General features: G+C 32.7%; 1 protein-coding gene and 1 long non-coding RNA gene across 3 annotated transcripts in view; both read right to left on the bottom strand.

The window, feature by feature from the left end:
* Positions 1-5,358, bottom strand: part of LOC139485331 (interferon-induced very large GTPase 1-like) — a 42,079-nt gene extending 36,721 nt beyond the window's left edge. Inside the window, exon 1 of one of the 2 annotated variants that reach the window (XR_011655294.1) lies at positions 5,248-5,343. The gene's annotated coding sequence lies outside the window, so the exon portion shown is untranslated. Of the gene's footprint in view, positions 1-5,247 lie in introns of both variants that reach the window. The other variant, XM_071269749.1, reaches the window with a different exon arrangement.
* Positions 5,359-8,531: 3,173 nt separating this feature from the next.
* Positions 8,532-19,231, bottom strand: LOC139485332 (uncharacterized). The gene is made up of 3 exons (XR_011655295.1): positions 17,154-19,231; positions 10,257-10,469; positions 8,532-9,057 (listed from the first exon to the last, which is right to left on the bottom strand). It is a non-coding gene; the product is annotated as an uncharacterized lncRNA (long non-coding RNA).
* Between the last annotated feature and the right edge of the window lie 671 nt (positions 19,232-19,902).

The following is a 19,902-nucleotide window of genomic DNA, read 5'->3' on the forward strand; positions in this document are numbered from 1 at the left end:
ATGAAAAGACTGTTCAATTAGTTATAAATAACATAATGTCTAGCTAGATAATAACAATGGCACGTATATATCAGCATTTATTGAGTAGAACACAAATCTAGGGTGCTCGCATAAGGCAGCTTTACTGCCTAAAAATTAAAAAGCGAATAGAGTATACGGTAATACAATACTGTCATAACTATGTCATATATAAAGTCATCATAGTTACGAGGATTGAAATTTTACATTTACACGAGACGAGCGTTTCGTCTACATAAGACTCATCAGTGACGTTCAGATAAAAATGTTAAAAGGCGAAATAAAGTACGAAATTGAAGAAGAGCATTGAGGACCAAAATAACACACTTCAAAACAGTCCCTTTTCAATATAGATCTACTATATACATATAATATTTACCTGTATTATTGGTGGTGGGGGGGAGGGGGGTGCATACATAACATGTAAAATGTGGTTTGTGTATAGATCTTCTTCAGGTTTAGAAAACCATTAACATACTGATTAGTATGGCGTTCATTATCACTGGACTAGTATATATTTGTTTAGGGGCCAGCTGAAAGACGCCTCCGGGTGCGGGAATTTCTCGCTACATTGAAGAACTGTTGGTGGCCCTCTGCTGTTGTTTTTCATTTGGTCGGGTTGTTGTCTCTTTGACACATTCCCCATTTCCATTCTCAATTTTATGATGTTAACTTACCGACGTATGCCAAGTAATGTTTCCATTTATGATTTTTCAAGTATTATTAAAACATAGATTGACACATTTTTGTTTTCCATATTTCGTTATGTTATATATTTGTTTGTATACATTATCAATTATGTTTTCCAATGAAAGAATTTTTAAATTAAATGTTCTACGATACTCTATATCCTGGTACATGCATATCGTTTTGTCAATCATGTTGCTGATAGCAGCGTTGCACTTTGTGTGGGCCAAACTGCTAAGATACAGATACAGTACCTTGTTACCCTTAAGGAGCTATCATATGTAAAATGTATATGATTTTTCTTCTGTTGTCTTCCAGCAAGAAATTGCACATTTTACAGAGTATATGATATAGTTGTCATTATATTCATTAAGAAACGATCCCTTTATAACGGGGGCAATTCAGACAGGGTACCTACACATGCGTCTAAGGGCATTTACAATGAACAAGCATTAGCCTTTCAAAAAGGGCTATTCGACTCTTAGCTGATGAAAATGGAAAGTGCTCTCGCTTTGTAGATTAATTCATTTACTAGAATAGCCACGTGCATCAATCAAAATTTTCTACCACTCACGTGATGTCACACGTTATGAAGTAGTATATATATCGTTTAACATTGTTGTTTACAAAACTCCAGAAGATTCGACTATTTATAGATAAAAGTTACCTGTGTACCAATATCATGAATATGCATGATTAATGGCCAGGCAAAATCTAATTGCTAAAATAGAGAGGACAAATCCGATACTCTACGGGATTGAAGGACATTTACTGGGTTTGGATTGTCCTAACCAATCGATAAACTTTGATTATTCACGTCTCGTAATTTCTTCCAATCAGGTAGCAAGAAAAATTCACGAACTAACTGTCCATCGTTCAATTCTTAATCTCGACTCCTAGGAGTCGATAAAGAGTCGATAATAATGTACAATGAAATAAAATACACATACGATAGGACAATATCATAGTTAAAAATCATGTTTTTTTTTAAACAAGTCAACATTCATGTAAAATATAACAGCAATGAGCATTATATTAATATAAATTCTCAGCATTTAGCTTGTTTAGAGATCAACTCAATTAAGTTGCACACGTAACTTAGCTTTAATAACTTTCTTAAATCGAACATCTGTAAGTGTACATTTCACTCAACATCTTTTCACTAGAAGTGTCAATATGTTTACAAACATTTGAATCTACCTTATAACCAGATGCTCCGCAGGGCGCGGCTTTATACGACCGCAGAGGTTGAACCCTGAACGGTTGGGGCAAGTATGGACACAACATTCAAGCTGGATACAGCTCTAAATTTGGATTGTGATTAAATTGTTGACACAGCATAGGTTTCTGACACAGAATGAATGTGGTCTAATGAACTTAATTTTTTTTTTGCCTTTGAGCAATTCACTATGCTGTTGAATATTAATCCTCTCAAAATAATGATTAAAGAAATTGTATTTTTATTTATGAAATCTGAAATGAGAATATTGTGCAATTAGATATTTCTGGCTATTGCGCAATACTGTGCAATTGAAAATATTTGCTATTGCACAATACTGTGCAATTGAAGATTTCTTGCTATTGCGCAATACTGAGCAATTGAAAATTTCTCGCTATTGCACAATACTGTGCAATTGAAGATTTCTTGCTATTGCTGAATACTGTGCAATTGAAAATTTCTTGCTATTGCACAATACTTAATATAAAAATTTTGGATCCTGATTTGAACCAACTTGAAAACTGGGCCCATAAACAAAAATCTAAGTACATGTTTAGATTCAGCATATCAAAAAAGCCCAATAATTCAATTTTTGTTAAAATCCAATTTAGTTTAATTTTGGACCCTTTGAACTTTAATGTAGACCAATTTGAAACGGGACCATAAACTAAGAATCTACATACACAGTTAGATTTGGCATATCAAAGAACCTCAATTATTCAAATTTTGATGAAATCAAACAAAGTTTAATTTTGGACCCCGATTTGGACCAACTTCAAAACTGGGCCAATAATCAAAAATCTAAGTACATTTTTAGATTCAACATATTAAAGAACCCCAAGAATTCAATTTTTGTTAAAATCAAACTAAGTTTTATTTTGGACCTTTGGACCTTAATGTAGACCAATTTGAAAATGGGACCAAAAATTAAGAATCTACATACACAGTTAGATTTAGCATATCAAAGAACCCCAATTATTCAATTTTTGATGAATTTAAACAAAGTTTAATTTGGGACCCTTTGGGCCCCTTATTCCTAAACTGTTGGGACCAAAACTCCCAAAATCAAACCTAACCTTCCTTTTATGGTCATAAACCTTGTGTTTAAATTTCATAGATTTCTATTTACTTATACTTAAGTTATGGTGCGAAAACCAAGAATAATGCTTAATTGGGCCCGTTTTTTGCCCCTAATTCCTAAACTGTTGGGACCTCAACTCCCAATATCAATCCCAACCTTCCTTTTGTAGTCATAAACCTTGTGTTTAAATTTCACTGATTCTATTTACTTATACTAAAGTTATTGCGCGAAAACCAAGAATAATGCGTATTTGGGCCCTTTTTTTGCCCCTAATTTCTAAACTGTAAGAATTAAAACTCCCAAAATCAATCCCAACCTTCCTTTTGTGGTCATAAACCTTTTGTCAAAATTTCATAGATTTCTATTCACTTAAACTAGTTATAGTGCGAAAACCAAGAAAATGCTTATTTGAGCCCTTTTTGGCCCCTAATTCCTAAAATAATGGGACCAAAACTCTCAAAATCAATCCTAACCTTTCTTTTGTGGTCATAAACCTATTGTCAAAATTTCATCGATTTCTATTTACTTTTAGTAAAGTTAGAGTGCGAAAACTAAAAGTATTCGGACGACGGCGACGCAAGACGACGCAAGACAACGCAAGACGACGACGACGACGCCAACGTGATAGCAATCTACGACGAAAAAATAAAATTTTTGCGGTCGTATAAAAATATTCACCTAGCTGTCACACTTGCTTTACAGAGTTACCGTCCACTAAAAAAAATAAACATCCTAGCAGTATGTTTTTTTTTGTCAGTGGACGGTAACTCAGTAAAGCAAATGTCGGAGGAAATTAGTAATTTGGTACTCATTTATATCGACAAAATACTTATTTCGTATAGGCAAATGATAGGATAATATTCAAAAAATTCGAGAACAAACTTTAAGTATTATACGGACTCCTCAGATTTGCATGAACACATTTGACAAATACGAGTCTCTTACATATTCATTCTGTACAAAACTGATTCAACGGTAAACAATGTGTTCGTGCTAAATATTTTAACCATGTAGACTTAATAAATGTGTTGATAACAGCATATAGACAGGATCAAGGGGTCAAATTGGTTATGTTTGACTTATTTGTAGATCTCACTTTGCTGAACAATATTGCTGTTTACAGTTTATATCTATCTATAATAGTATTCAAAATAATAACCAAAAATGGCAATTTCTCCTTAAAAATTACCAATTTTAGGGTTACAAATGTAGCAGCCCAACAACAAGTTGTCCAATTCATCTGAAAATGTCAGGGCAGATAGATAAAGACTTGACAAACAATTTAACCCTGTTTAAGGTTTGCTCTAAATGCTTTGGTTCCAAAGTTATACGTTAAAATCTACATTTTACCCTATGTTCTATTTTTAGCCATGGCGGCCATCTTGGTTGGTTAGCTGGGTCACCGAACACATTTTTCAAACTATACGCCCTAATAATGATATTGGCTAAGTTTGGTTAAATTTGGCCCATCAGTTTTAGAGGAGAAGATTGTTTGTAGAAGATTACAAAAATTGACGAAAAATTGATAAAAAATTACTATAAAGGGCAATAACTCCTTAAGGGGTCAACTGACCATTTTGGTCATGTTGACTTATTTGTAGATCTTACATTACTGCTGTTTACAGTTTATCTCTATCTATAATAATATTCAAGATAATAACCGAAATGGCAAAATTTCCTTAAAGTTACCAATTCAGGGGCAGCATCCCAACAACCGGTCGTCCGATTCATCTGAAAATTACAGGACAAATAGATCTTGACGTGATAAACCATTTTACCCCTTTTTCAGATTTGCTCTTAATGCTTTGATTTCAGAATTATATGCCAAAATATACATTTTACCCCTATATTCTATTTTTAGCCATGGCAGCCAGCTAAGTTGGTTGGGCGGGTCACCAGACACATTTTTTAAAACTAGATACCCAAATGATGATTGCGGCCAAGTATGGTTAAATTTGGCCGTGTAGTTTCAGAGATGAAGATTTTTGTAAAAGTTAACGACGCGCGCGGACGCCGGACGCCAAGTGATGAGAAAAGCTCATCTGGCCCTTCCCTTTGGGCCAGGTGAGCTAAAAATGAGAATTGCTTTTGTACATAGTGTAAGCAGGATACGGGAATCTGACAAAACAGTAAACAGGATGCGGGATCGGAACCCCGCCCCAATGAGACCCCCTTTAAGACGTACTGAAAATTCGCCAATTTATTTTATTGATCTGTCACATGATGAAATTTAATCGCTTACCTTTTAGTCTTTACCTGTATACTTCTCAGGAAGGGATCAATCTTTCAACACAAGAATGAAGATGTATCATTCCCCTTATTTGCTCAACAATGACGAAATGTGTGTATGAATATATGCGTTATTTATATACCGATGACGCCTATTTTAAGAACATGTGGAAATCCAATCTATTTATAGTTTGGAAATTCCACATGCTAGGTATTTTCAGAAATGACGGTTTTCATGAATATGACACAAAGACCTGTGAATTATTTTTCTCTGTAATGAATATTCATTTTATATAAGACTTTACAAAAAAAAAAAATAAAAAAAAATGTGCCTTTAATACTTTTTAATCGTTTGTCTTTTACATAAAAATGATGCATGGTAACATTTAAAACAATTGTGTTTTATAACCCAGTTAACACAAAAACATGTTGTGTATGTATTAAAAACATTTTGAACAATCATGTTGTGTAAATATCAAAATCCTACGGAAGCGTATATTAGCGCCACACATTTTTTTTTATTTTTCTTCCTATGTTTGCGTTATATAACGCAAACCTTAGCAAACCTTTGCGATATAACGCAAACCTTTTGCGTTATAATGCAAACATTTGCGTTGTAACGCAAACCTTTGCGATATAACGCAAACATTTGCGTTATAACGCAAATATCTTGATTTCAATTATTCATTAAGTTTTGTATATATGTCCGTCTGTCATTCATTTCGGATGTGATTTACTAGTGGATAAAAAATGATTTACTAGTGGATAAAAAAAGGAACATACATACAAGACCAAATCATTATAATAAATATGCATAGGAATAATGGAATAATTGAAGTGCAATTATACATAAATGAAGACTGATTTGTGCATCAGAAAAGTATATAATTTAACAAGAAAATAGATATAGTTTAGTATATAGTCATATTAAAATTGAAAGATCAAAAATAATGTCATACAATTGTGAAACCAACCTCCAAGTCAAATAGACAAAATGATCTGTCTGCTTTAAAATGAATAATTGAAAAGGAAACATTTTTTTTTTTTATCTCAGAATATGATCAAGATTCTTTGATAGAAAGTCATTGAATTTTCATTTCAATATAATGAAGTATTTTTAAGATGCTTGGGTACACAATGTAGCAATTTGAATAGAGAGAACATAATTTTATTAATAAAACATCTTCATTCTATACATTTATTGCCAAAGGGTAGCTTGTTTAAATCTAACCTACTTTACACAGTTCTCAAACGAGAGCTTACTTTGGAAGTATATTTATATTCGGTTATAGCTATATTACCAGGGTTGATTTTTTTCTTAGGTATAACCTCAATTTACTCAATTTTCTTTGTAATATATATACTAGTAGAAACATGGATATCGTTTTTGGGGACCTTTAAAGTTTGTTGTTCAGTGTGAGCCAATGCTCCGTGTTGAAGAGAAATGCTCCATAGGAAAAATAATGTGTGGCGCTAATACGCTTCCGTAAAATCCCGTTAATAGGTATGGCGATAAAAAATATTTTCAAAATATTTTCCATAACATGTCCAGGATATTTTTCAAAACATCATTTAAATGTTTTATGAATACTATTATAAAAATGTTTTCTAACAACATCATTCACATGATTTTATAAAATATTAAAAAAAAAAAAAACTACATAATTATGTCACCTACATCATCTAACATCGTTTATTTAGCTGAAATAAGCCTTTCAAACATTTATTGTCGTTATAATTGCCGCTTTACCTAAACATCTTTTAAACTGTTTTTGTTAGCATATTATGTCGAGAATCATTTATTTAAGTGCATTTAATATTTTCATATTTTCATATCTCAAATAAAATAATCTGATTGCCTTTTATGTTATATACATGTAAGTTACGATTATTTGAAACGCTTATTACACAGCGAAACGGATGCACAAAAGTAAAAGTAGGAGTCACAAAGCCGATTGTATACAATTCTTTGTCCAATTTTCTTGATTTTCTAACGTTTGTTTCAAATAGAACAAACTTTTAGCCAAAAATCACCAGCACCCATTAGCACAATGACATGATCCATCAGCACAGAATCAGGACATGTCTAAACTGAGAAATTCACAATTTTAATAATTGCAAAGGTTTTTCATAAAACAATTTTGTGGATTTTGGTATAGAAAGCGGACTACAGCAGTTTTTTGTTTAACTTTTTCAGATCTAGATTTTCTTAAAATGAGTTTTTTTTTCTGTTACGCTTACTGAACCAGTTTAGAGGGTCACAATTTTAATTGTTTGCATATGAAACCTTAAGAAATAAAAATAAAATATCTCGGCTGTTTTATTTTTATTCTAGAAAACGTAAAAAAAATCATCATTTTTGTCTTTGTTTGTAATTTTCAGTCATCACCAGCACCAGTCAGGACCATATTATCAACACAGAACATTTTCTCTCAGAACGTGTGTTTACATTGTTTTAACCCACATATTAAATGATTCATGTAGTAATCCAAAATGTTTCAAAGTTTCAAGCATAAATCTAATTTTAACAAATAAAATGCTTTGGTAAAAATATAATATGAGGCAGGCATAACCTGTGAATGGGGACGAAGTCTGTATGTATTATTTTTTTTATTCAATCACGTTGATAAAAGAAACCGAATTACACTGGACACTTTAAATTTGCAAAACACTCATTTGCAAATCCGCCGCCGCCTCAAATAAGAGCTACAGTGTCATGTATATAACCAAAATGTGCGGAATTACATGGGATTCAATAATTTCATTGGTTTTCTACTGTTACTATTATATTTATTTTTCTATTTGATTTATAAAAACATGGGATTTTCAATATCCCATGGGACAGGGCAAAATCCCATGGGATTTACCATTATCCCATGGGATTTTGGTTAAATCCCATGGGATTTTTTTTGGTCCCATGGGATAATTGTAGTCCCATGGGATAATTGTAGTCCCATGGGATATTTGTTGTCCCATGGGACAAAAAAAATCCCATGGGATTTTTAATATCCCATGGGACAAAATAAAATCCTATGGGATTCAAATTATAACTATATAGATATAAATATACAGTAATGTGTATGTTACAATGTATTCTATTTGGTAGTAAATTGTTATAAGATGAATCTTTTTAATTGAATATCTTTTTTCTTTGGAAATGTTAATTCAACATATTGTTCTATAACTGTTCAAAACTAAACTTTTAAACAACAAAGTAGATAATGTAACTAAGTATCAATATATGTTTATTTATGAAATATAGAATACTTTCTTGAAACACTATTATTTACCATTTGAAATCAATGAAAAACTCTAATATAAGGCTGAACATACTAGTACTGTAAATTCAGAAATTATTGTGTGCATTTATTATTGGATTTTTGTCATTTAAGACTAATATGAGATTTTAATTTTTTACGATTTTGAGATCAGTTTAATTCATATAAAATATTTCTAAATGGGAGTTTAAATTATTGCGTTTACATCTGTGTTGCAATTTTTGCAAATATAAAACCTCACAATAATTCTTGAATTTACAGTAGCTATTTAAGTAAATCTATTTTTTTCACAATATCCCTCCACACAAAACATTTATAGTTTCTTATCATCCAGCATTGTGTGATCTCATAGTCCACTTTTTGGTCATTCAGCGCACAGAACATTGACATTATTGTGGTTACAATATATCTTTGGTATTTAAAAGAACTTCAAATCATTGACTGAGTGATGAAAATAATAGCTGATCCAACTTTTGTCTTTGAATTTATTCTGGTCTTGTTTCTATTTTTTCTCCATTTATTCTAGATGATGAATTTCAATCCTTCTGAAAAAGAACCAATAAAATCTGAAGTATTATATAAAAATTTTTGCATACATGTAGCAATAATAGGATTTTTAATAAAAATAGCTATGCGGTATGGATTTTACTGATTGTTAAAGGTTGTCCAATGTAATCAGTTGCCAACCTCTTACATCCTTTGGTCTCTGATGGAGAGTTGTCAAATTAGCAATATACCACATCTTCCTATTCTAATACTACCGGTATATAATAATCAATTAATTTATTCTGCTTCATAACATTTGGGTATTTTCCCAAGTTATATATATCATATATAAAGATCAATGTTAAAACTTTAGGCAATTATAATAACATATTCCATTATTCACTAGAATTTCAATATATTATACAAAATGCAGACAACAGAAACAATATATCTTTAAGCTTTTGAAGTTCTGACAGAGTTCAATTTGTGTTTTATTTCAATGTAAAAATACCTTGAAATCTTCGGACATATTGGAAATTATAACATTGATACATAAAAATATATTGTTTTATACTTATTTTTTGAGTTGTTGGCTTGCTGTCTCATTTTACAGTTATACATACATCAATAATCTTCTTCTTTATTAAAAGTAAATATGGGATATTTTTTATTTTTATAATCTGAAAACATTATATTTCCATCGAATAACTTATTACCAAGTTCACAAACACTAACGTGTTTGTCAGATACTAATTTTAAGACATGTATAAATGTTCCAGACCATATAAGTATTTGGACCGTACGTTTACGGTCCGAAACATATAAGTATACTCTTACAGTCCGACCATATGCATACAATCAGACCATTTGAGTATACCCGGTACTTGTACTGTCTAATACCATAGCTCAACCAAACATGTATTTTTATTTCTACTGCAATTAAACTTTTTGTATTAATCTATTAAAGATTTCAGTTATGTTGATCTGTAATGTATATTTGTTTCTAATAAACTTGACCAACTTCTTAAAATTGGGCAGACGTACGCGTAGTCTAAATACTCATATGTTCTGGAACATAAACATGATTAACAAGCATTCGACAGGATATCATGCTAAAATCCCTTAATATTAGTACTAAATTTTGAGTATATATAGGTAAATCCAAAGGCTACTTACTGAAATTAAAGAGGATACAATTTAGAGGAAGGACTGGACAGATGAATGCACAAACACTATTAAAACAGAGCATAAAACTTACCAAAAACAAGATGTTTTACATTTATCCTTCAGAAGCAGCAAAATTGAAAAGTTTTTTTTTTCTTTCTCTGCTGTCCATGGTATAAACTTTAAATTCATTCATGCAAAATATGAAAATCTGCAAAAGTAGGACCTTGAACCTCAGCTTATCCACATTTTGACTTTTGAGCTGCATATTTTTTTTTCTTTTCATCTTGCTGACAATCAACATGATCTAAACATAAAAAAAATGATAAAAACATAATTCTAGATTAACTTTGTGTTTTTATTTTTGTTGATACAAACAATTTTTCCCAGCTTAAAAGGAAAACATCATCACAAAAAAGGAGGTCATACTAACCTCCTAAATATTTAAACAAACCAAAATAATTACTTGATTAAGATCTTGTCATAAATTAATAGCATTGATACTCTTATTTTTGAAGACCATATATCTTTTGCATACTTATATTCCTTTGTACAACAGTATGCATATTAAGATTGATTCCGAGGACTTAAATGTTAAATTAGCATGATTAATTTTACAGTTTCTCAGCTCCATGTGTACAATATGAGAGTATCTTGCAATACTGTATATTCTGATATTCAGAACATATTGTGAGGTTTTTATTAATGCAAATGAGAGCTGTATATCATTCTCATTTCTGAGACATATTTATGAGCTGAAGACCAGTGCCAAAATTTCCTCACTGCATTGAAGACCCATAGGTGACCTTCGGTCGTTGTCTGCTCTTTGGTTGTGTTGTTGTCTCTTTGACAAATTCCCAGTTTCTACTTCCCATTTTATAACATGTATGCAGATTTTTCAGAAATTACAATAATCAATCACACAATTCTGTCCATTATTTATTTGTTATTGAAAATAAGCAAAAATAAATGCACACAAAATTTAACATTGTTAATAAAGGTTTTTTTAAAAATTCAAAACAGTTGCCTACACCGTTAATTTCCTTGTTTGATTTATTTCATATTTTTAAAGCCTTAATAGCTAGCTAGATGGTATGCCTGGATGGATCCAGCCATTTTATAAAGGGGGTTCTCTGTTCCCAACCCAAGATTTAGGTGGGGTGGTTCCAACTATATGTTCCCATTCAAATGCATTGAGTGTCCAAAAAAAAGGAGGGGTTCCAAGTTGAAGTTCCAACCCCTAGAATCCTCCCCCTGTGATCCGGAATTTTTTTCACTTAACCACTGGGGATCTCAACCATTTAAAAGTTTTTCAAACATGTGAGGGTGGGGGTGACCCCCCATGGACTCTCCCTATATTTCATTTGATGTGTTTTATTGTTCCATACAAGAATATATATGGGGATCTTGACCGTTTACAGGATAATAGCACATTCTCAAATTGAACGGGACAGGGTTACCCCCAGGGACTTCCTTTTAATTTTAATTGATTTGTTTTATCGTCCCATTCAAGAATATATATGGTTTAGGGGTGGGGATCTGGACCGTTTACAAGATAATAGCACATTCTCAAATTGAACGGGGATGGGTGACCCCCAGGGACTAACCTTTAATTTTAATTGATTTGTTTTATAGTCCCATTCAAGAATATATATTGTTTAGGGGTGGGAATCTAAACCGTTTACAAGATAATAGCACATTCTCAAATTGAATGGGGTAGGGTGACCCCCCAGGGACTTCCCTTTAATTTTAATTGATTCATTTTATTGTCCCATTCAAGAATATATATATGGTTTAGGGGTGGGGATCTAAACCGTTTACAAGATAATAGCATATTCTCAAATTGAAGGAGGTGGGGATTACCCCCGAGGGACTCACCCTTCCTTCCTTCTTCCCCCCAAAATACCTGATCACCACCCCCACCCCCCTTTCCTCATTTCAATCACCATTGTAACGTTTGTAGCCTATATATATTAACTAAGAGACAAGCCATGTGTACTGATTAACATACTTTAATATAATGCTAGAGCTAAGTAATCAACACAAATACATAAAGCAATACGACGCGACCTTATCTGCTATGTCCATCAACACAACACGTGCGTGAACTCTGAACTGTATAGATATTTATGAATGAATGAAAGTTACAATATTACATCTCTTCTTTTCTCAGATTAAAGTTCTACTTTAATTAATTATATTACTGTCTGTGTAGTCATAAAATCTTTAACTGTCTGTGTAAACAAATTAAGTGATAAGATGCATAAAATTGTATCAATTGAAAATTAGAACTTTATAGTCTGTGATAAATGTAAATTATCTGGTACGCGTACTGTAATGTCAATATAATTAATGGATCGTCTGATCAATCTGATAAGGCTATCATTACGAGTGTGAATAGTAAATTCCACAAAATCGATTTGTATCATAAATTCACAAACATATAAATCAACATCAAACCTAACTGATACATCAGAAAGAGCACAGGATTATTATGCCTGTAAAACGCACATAATCATCGAGATGTTTCGGTGTTTGTTTTTCTCGTGATGATCTTCTTAATGGTGTGTTTGGTATAATGTCATCATCAATGATTTCTTCTATTTCCTCATCAGTCATTATCTTAGATTTCCCAACCTTTTTGAAGTGTGACGAATTTCGAGTTATATCTTTTTGTTGTTCGTTCGTTGCCGTAATCATACTACCCTTTTTATTCTTAATTGTTAATGGTTGAGGATTGTACGGGGTAGATAGTTTATCTTTCTTTTCCTGTTTAACTAGTACGGTATCTCCTACTGTAAAATCAGGTACTTTTACTGAATGTTTTTTCTCGAAGTATAATTTCATTTTATTTTTGTTCTTGTGGTCTTCTTTTCGAACGTCACTGTCGGCTTGGTCATTTGTTGAAAAGTTCGGCATTTTTGTATTGATTTTCCTTCCAAATAAAAGTTCTGCCGGGGACACGTTAGTTGTTGAGTGTGGTGTTGCTCTATAATTGCGAAGAAATGTGTGTATTTCTTGCTTCCAACTACGATGTTCCGTTTGAGCTGCACGAATTGCTTTTCCTATAGTTCTCATAAATCTTTCACTTTCCGCGTTAGCGCGAGGCCATAACGGAGTTATTTTGCGGTGCTTAAAACCCATGTTATCTGCAAAATTTCGGAACTCTCCTGAATTAAACGGCGGTCCGTTGTCTGTTTTCAGTTCTTTCGGTATTCCAAAAATTGAGAAAGTTTTGTCTAATAGCGGTATGACGGATTTTGCGGTTAAACTGGTTAAGGTTTCTATTACAGGATACCTTGAGCATTCATCAATTATAACCATAACGTAATATCCATTCGGAAATGGTCCACAAAAGTCCATGCTGAGATTCTCCCATACATTATTCGGTATCTCAGACATTTGTAACGGTTCGAAAACATTTTTCGGGGTTGACGCTAAACATGGTATACATGATTTACACGTTTGTTCTACAAGTTTGTCTATTCCAGGGAAGTATACCTTTTCACGTAACAACTGTTTTGTACGTACTATGCCCTGGTGCCCTTCATGTGCAAGGTCAATTACACGCATCTGTAAATCTTTCGGAATGACAATTCTATTATCATGAAGTATGATCTCGATATCATTAACGGGAACGACTGTTAATTCGTATCGTAATCTTGAGAATGTATCAAGCGTATTACTCTCATGCTTGTCCCACCTGTTTGATTTTAATGCAGTAATAACAGTTTGTAGATCTTTATCTTTTTGTGTACTGTCAGCTATTTCATTAAGGGTCATTGCCTTCGGCACAGCGTTGTCAGTTAAGTATCGAACATATTCTTCAGCTAATTGAGAATGTTTACATGCAATAGATGTAGTCGGGGTCGGATGTCTTGATAAATAATCAGCTGCGTTCACCTTTCCTGGTTTGTACTGTACTTTGAAATTGTATCCCTGTAATCTTAATCTCCATCGTTCAATGCGTGCTGGTGTTTTTGCCTTTGGACTGTTGAATATAGTTTCAAGCGGTTGGTGATCGAATACCAATGTAAATGTTTGTCCGTACAAATAAAGGTGAAAATGTTCAATTGCCCATACAATTGCTAATGCTTCCTTTTCTGTTTGGGAATAGCGTGTTTCAACTTCTGTCAATGATCGGCTTGCATATGCGATAATTTTCCCATTTTGTGTTAATAATCCAGCTAATCCAACGGGACTTGCATCTACTATCAACATTGTTTCTTTGTTAGGGTCAAAGTATGACATCACACGGTCAGCAACAAGTTCATTCTTAAGCTTGTCAAATGATTCCTGTTGTTCAGATGTCCATTCCCACTTGGAATCCTGCTTTGTTAATCTGCGGAGAGGTTCAGTTATAGTTGAGTAATTTGGAATAAAACGTCCAACATAATTAGTCATTGCTAAGAAACTACGAATTTCACCTACGTCTTTCGGTATTGTCGTGTTCTTGATAGCGCTTATTTTTCTTGGATCGGCTGATATGCCATCTGCACTGAAAATGTGACCATAGAATTCAAGTTTGTTCTTATTAAATTCACATTTTGCCTTATTTAATGTCAAGTTCTTCTCTTTAAGACGTGCAAATAATTTTTCCAATCGTTGATCATGTTCGTCCTGGTTCCTTCCAAATACGATTATATCATCGGATATATTTCGGACTCCATCTAATCCTTCCAGTGCATTACTCAGTGTGTTTTGGAATAACTCTGCGGCTGATGAAACACCAAAACTGAGTCGTTTGTATCTACGTAATCCTACGTGTGTCGTGAAGGTTGTGATGTTCCGGGGTTCTTCGTTTAACTCCAATTGATGATATCCACTTCGAAGGTCCATTTTTGAGAATACTTTAGATCCGTTTAAATCCAAGATCATATCATCAAGTGTTGGTGTAATATGACGTGAACGCAAAATAGCTTTGTTCGGTTCCCTCATATCCACGCATAATCGAATTTCGTTCTTGTTTTTCGGTTTAGGGGCCACAACTATCGGGGACACCCAAGGTGTTGGTCCATCCACCTTTTCAATTATATCCTGTTTTTCGAGTTTCTCGAGTTCTGCTTCTACTTGTTTGCGAATGTGGAACGGTATACGCCTATGAGGTTGTATTACTGGTTTTACACTTCCATCAATATGAATTTTCACTTTTTCATCTTTTAATTTTCCAATTCCATTGAACACATCGCTATATTTATTGCATAATATTTCATGTTTATCTGCTACTGAAGAAATGACTGGCACTATGCTTAAGTCAACAGATGTATCGTAGCATAATAAATTCCCGTATCTTCCTTTCATCACATACACCGGTGCGGTTGTTATTTTATGGTCAGTCTCTATTGTAGCGTGAAATTTTCCCATTAATTTCAAGTTTTTATCTGATCCATATGCGAAGACTTTAGTGTCAGCGTGAGAAAGTTTGGGTTTACACTTGATGTTCTCGAATGTGCTTTCATCAATAACATTAATACTTGATCCTGTGTCAATTAAGATATCCACATTAGAATTATTAATTTTCACGTTTATTTTCGGTTGTCCTTTCTGTACTTTATTCACAGTATTTTCTCGTAATCCAAAAACGTAACCATCGTCAGAACTGCTATCACGATTATCATCATGTTCGTAATTGTCAACTTTGTTTACTTTTCTTTTAAAAGTGCTAGTTCCATCCATACGTTTAGATCTAAATACAGAAGCGAAATGATTCAACTTTTTACATGAGTTGCAACTTTTTCCAAATGCCGGACACTTGTTTGCATGTGGGAAATCACCTCCACAGTTTCTGCAAGTATTCTTTTTCTTTACGTTGTGGTCAGTTTGTGTCTGTAGAAATCTTGGTCCGTTTCTACGTTTTCCAACTCCTTTTCTCACAGCATTTGCGGATTGTTTGTCTGATTGTTCAATTTCCGTTGCCTGTTTTTCGGAAAGTTCTAATGCTCTAGCTGATGAAATTAATCCTTCAAGGGTCGTGTCTTCCCGAAGAGCCTTTCGTCTTAGTCTAGTTGAATGACAACCTTGGATTATTTGCGATTTCACTTCTTTAGATGTTTCCGTAAATTCACAGTTTACAGCTAGCTGGCGTAATCTCGTGTGAAAACTGTCGATAGTTTCATCAGATGTTTGTTTGGCTTGCCTAAATTTGTAGATTTCATATTCCGTATTCTTTTTCGGAGCAAAGTAAGCGGTTAACTTGTGTTTAGCGGCAGCAAAGTCTTCTCCTGTATTGTCAAGGGTATCAAAGACTTCGTTAACATCTTCTCCAGCGTAATGCAACAAGAGTGCTCTTTGTCTTTTGCTGTCCTTTATGTTTAAACCGATGAATAAATTTTCAAGTCTACTTATCCATTTACGCCACCTTATTTCAGCATTATTCTCATGTACCGGAAAACTCGGAAAAATTGGTAAAGATGCAGCCATGGTTTGATTATCAGTGTCACTAATTATTAAATCCATTGAAATACATTTTTAACATTTCCAACTTTTGTTTTTATCCTCGTCGCCAATGTAACGTTTGTAGCCTATATATATTAACTAAGAGACAAGCCATGTGTACTGATTAACATACTTTAATATAATGCTAGAGCTAAGTAATCAACACAAATACATAAAGCAATACGACGCGACCTTATCTGCTATGTCCATCAACACAACACGTGCGTGAACTCTGAACTGTATAGATATTTATGAATGAATGAAAGTTACAATATTACACTGATATGATCTGATAGGAATTGGTTTAAATTCCCCAATTAATTCTAGTCGGTCAAATATATGAATAAATTGATTTAAATTTCATTTTTGATAAAGAAGGACAAAAGTTTTCTATGGTTAATAGAACTTGATAGTTGATAATTTGGGAAGCTTTCAAATTCATAGCATGCCGGTGGCTGTGTTCAAAGTGCTGGTTTTTTTTATCACCCTCGTTGTTTGCGGACTAACGATTTAGGCATGTGGTGGATAATAGTGTGTGTGCATTAATTTTCTATACCTTCTTAATTAATATTTTCAAATACTGACGGCAAGTGTTGTAATGTATCAGTGTCTTATTTGAGACCAACGTGCTATTTACATGTGCGATCGAAAATGCAGGGGAAGGAAACTTGTCAATTGTGTTTATTTTTAATCCAAAATAAAATAAGCCGCCGTAAAATTAATCTTGGGTAAATTCCTCAAATTGATGCAAGAGGCTTCTTTTTTTAAGCTATATTTTTAATGACTTACACTTTTTACCATTATTCTCTTTCTTTCACTATTCTTTATTCCTTTTTTTCTTTGCCCGTTATTCTCAATACCCTCTTGTGTGGACTTTCGGTGGTTTATTTTTTTAGTTCTGTGATAAGTCAATATTTCATGCAGGTTCATGAAATAATGGTTTTATGCATATCAGCCAAGATTGTGCGTGGAATTTTAATAAACAATTCAACATCACATGTTATGTGAATTTGATTAAAATCGATGAACATGAATTTGACAGCTAGTGACCCTTTTACAGGTAAAATTCAATTAACAAATTCTGACCTACTGGCATTCAACACCAAATTACCTACTTGCTGTATATTGATAAATGTGATTGTATGTCAATACCTCAACATCGTGAATACGCCATGTGAGGTGTTGGTTATGTGTGCTACGGGGTCACTGGTGGCGCCTTCACAACAGAAAGAAAAAAATCCCAGTAAAAAAGTGTGGAATTTTGTTGTTGAAAATTTAAAGTTGTAAATTCCTGAAAAATGTACTTAATTCCGTTCAACTGCTAACATGTAAGTTCGATACGAAAATAGGATAAAAAGCATCCGAAAAATTTGTGATCAGTAATTGAAGAGCAATGGGTAAAAAAAAACTGAAGAAGAAAAGTAAAAAGTAAAAGAAAGTCGTTGAATTAATTATTTTACAATTGTTTAAATATATGAGAGAATGTTTTAGGCAAATTGTCTTTATTTACAAATAAATGAATTTAAGTTCAGGAAATGATATATTCTTCTGGCATTTCAAATATTTTTTTATCAATAACTTATACACATGGAAACATTTCTTACTTTTGACAGCATGAACCGCAGTTAATTAGCAAACACAAATTAAGACACAAAATCGTTTACAAATAAATTTTATAGAAGGAAAAAAAAAGGGGGGGGGGGTAATACGCTCACATACTTCTAAAAAGGTTTGCATATGAAAGCTGTCTAAAGATAATTTTAAATTATTTCAGGAGTTTTGAAAAAATAATATATATATACAGTTTAATTTTCGACGTCTATACTGTTACAAAAAAAGGTGATTCTTTTAAAAGATTTGGTACTTCAGTTTCGACTCAAAATTTCTTTTTGAATTGTTAGATGGCAAGCTATTTAGGATAAGATTGTATCTGTTCTCTAAGTTTTTATGGTGATATTGGCGACGAGTTTCATTATATTATAGCAAGGGCTTGTACAAATTTTTTATTAAAGAATTTCAGCAATATAAATAGACGAAAGTATGCAAACAATTATTAAGATCTCCAAGCGGGCCAAATTGTACATCGAAAAAGATCTATATTTCTAAACGTTTTTAAATGATATAACTTGAATAGAAAATTTCCCAACTATGTGAAGATTTTTTATATTTCTAAACGTCTTCGATTATTACATACCAAAGAAAAATTTATTTAGCATATTCATATAATTTTATATTTTTTTCCAAGTAAACTTTTTTTTGTAAAGTTTACTTCTATGTGTATAAATTATAACCATCAACAGAGACACATTCTTTGCCATCACCAATCAGTCCTAATCATTAAAGATCAATTGACAAAATTCAAATGATGATTGGTATTGAAAATGATCATCGGTCATCCGTGACGTATTCTAAAATCCTAAATAACGGCGCATGTCGATAGATAGATAGTTTATTAATTATCGTCTCGCCATTTAAATTTCACCAAGGGGTTGAAGCAATGAAGGACTTAATAAAACCAAGGATGTGTATAGTTACTATACAAATCCTTGATAAAACTATATACATGTACTTATTAATATTTCTATAACAAATTATAAAAACGTTTAGTGTAAAAATCATCGATTTATAAATGTCTCTTTTTGCCTAAAATATATTTGCAGGTTTTGGCATTTTTGTAAATAACATTAATGTTTTAGCATCCCAATGCAAAACACAAGTGACAGCCGATTCAAACTTAAATAACTTCTTTAAAGTTGGTTTTATTTTATCAGAGACATATAATACATCAAGGAATTGTATATTTTAAATATACAATTCCTTGAATACATGTACTATATGTCTCAATACATGTATTTATGTCTCAAATTTTATCAAAACAAAAATTACAAGATTATGAAATAAGTTATGAATCGAATGAATACCCTCAACACTAAAATACATGTCCTAAGTGACTTTTTATGTCTTGCGTGCACCGAGGAGATCCTTAACGGTTTTTAGACGTACCATTATTATTTATGCATATATTTGAAGCATTTTGTACATAATAGGTATTTATATGTGTGTATCAGACAAAATGACTTCCCAATTAGCAGAGGCGGATTTAGGTTTTTTTCCAGCATCCCCCGCCCCCGCCCCCCACACTAATCTTGGTAAATTATAAGACTGACACACATCAGTTTGCTAACTCAGTGTGCTGGGCCAGGGTGCTGGGTGAGGTGTTGGAACTTGATATACATGTATCATTAAGTTACAGTTCTGTTAAGATTTGACTGTCTTTTTACAGGGAATTTCTATTCTTACTGTTA

This window comes from Mytilus edulis, chromosome 8 (genome assembly GCF_963676685.1).
Source record: "Mytilus edulis chromosome 8, xbMytEdul2.2, whole genome shotgun sequence".
In the NCBI taxonomy this organism is placed as follows: domain Eukaryota; kingdom Metazoa; phylum Mollusca; class Bivalvia; order Mytilida; family Mytilidae; genus Mytilus; species Mytilus edulis.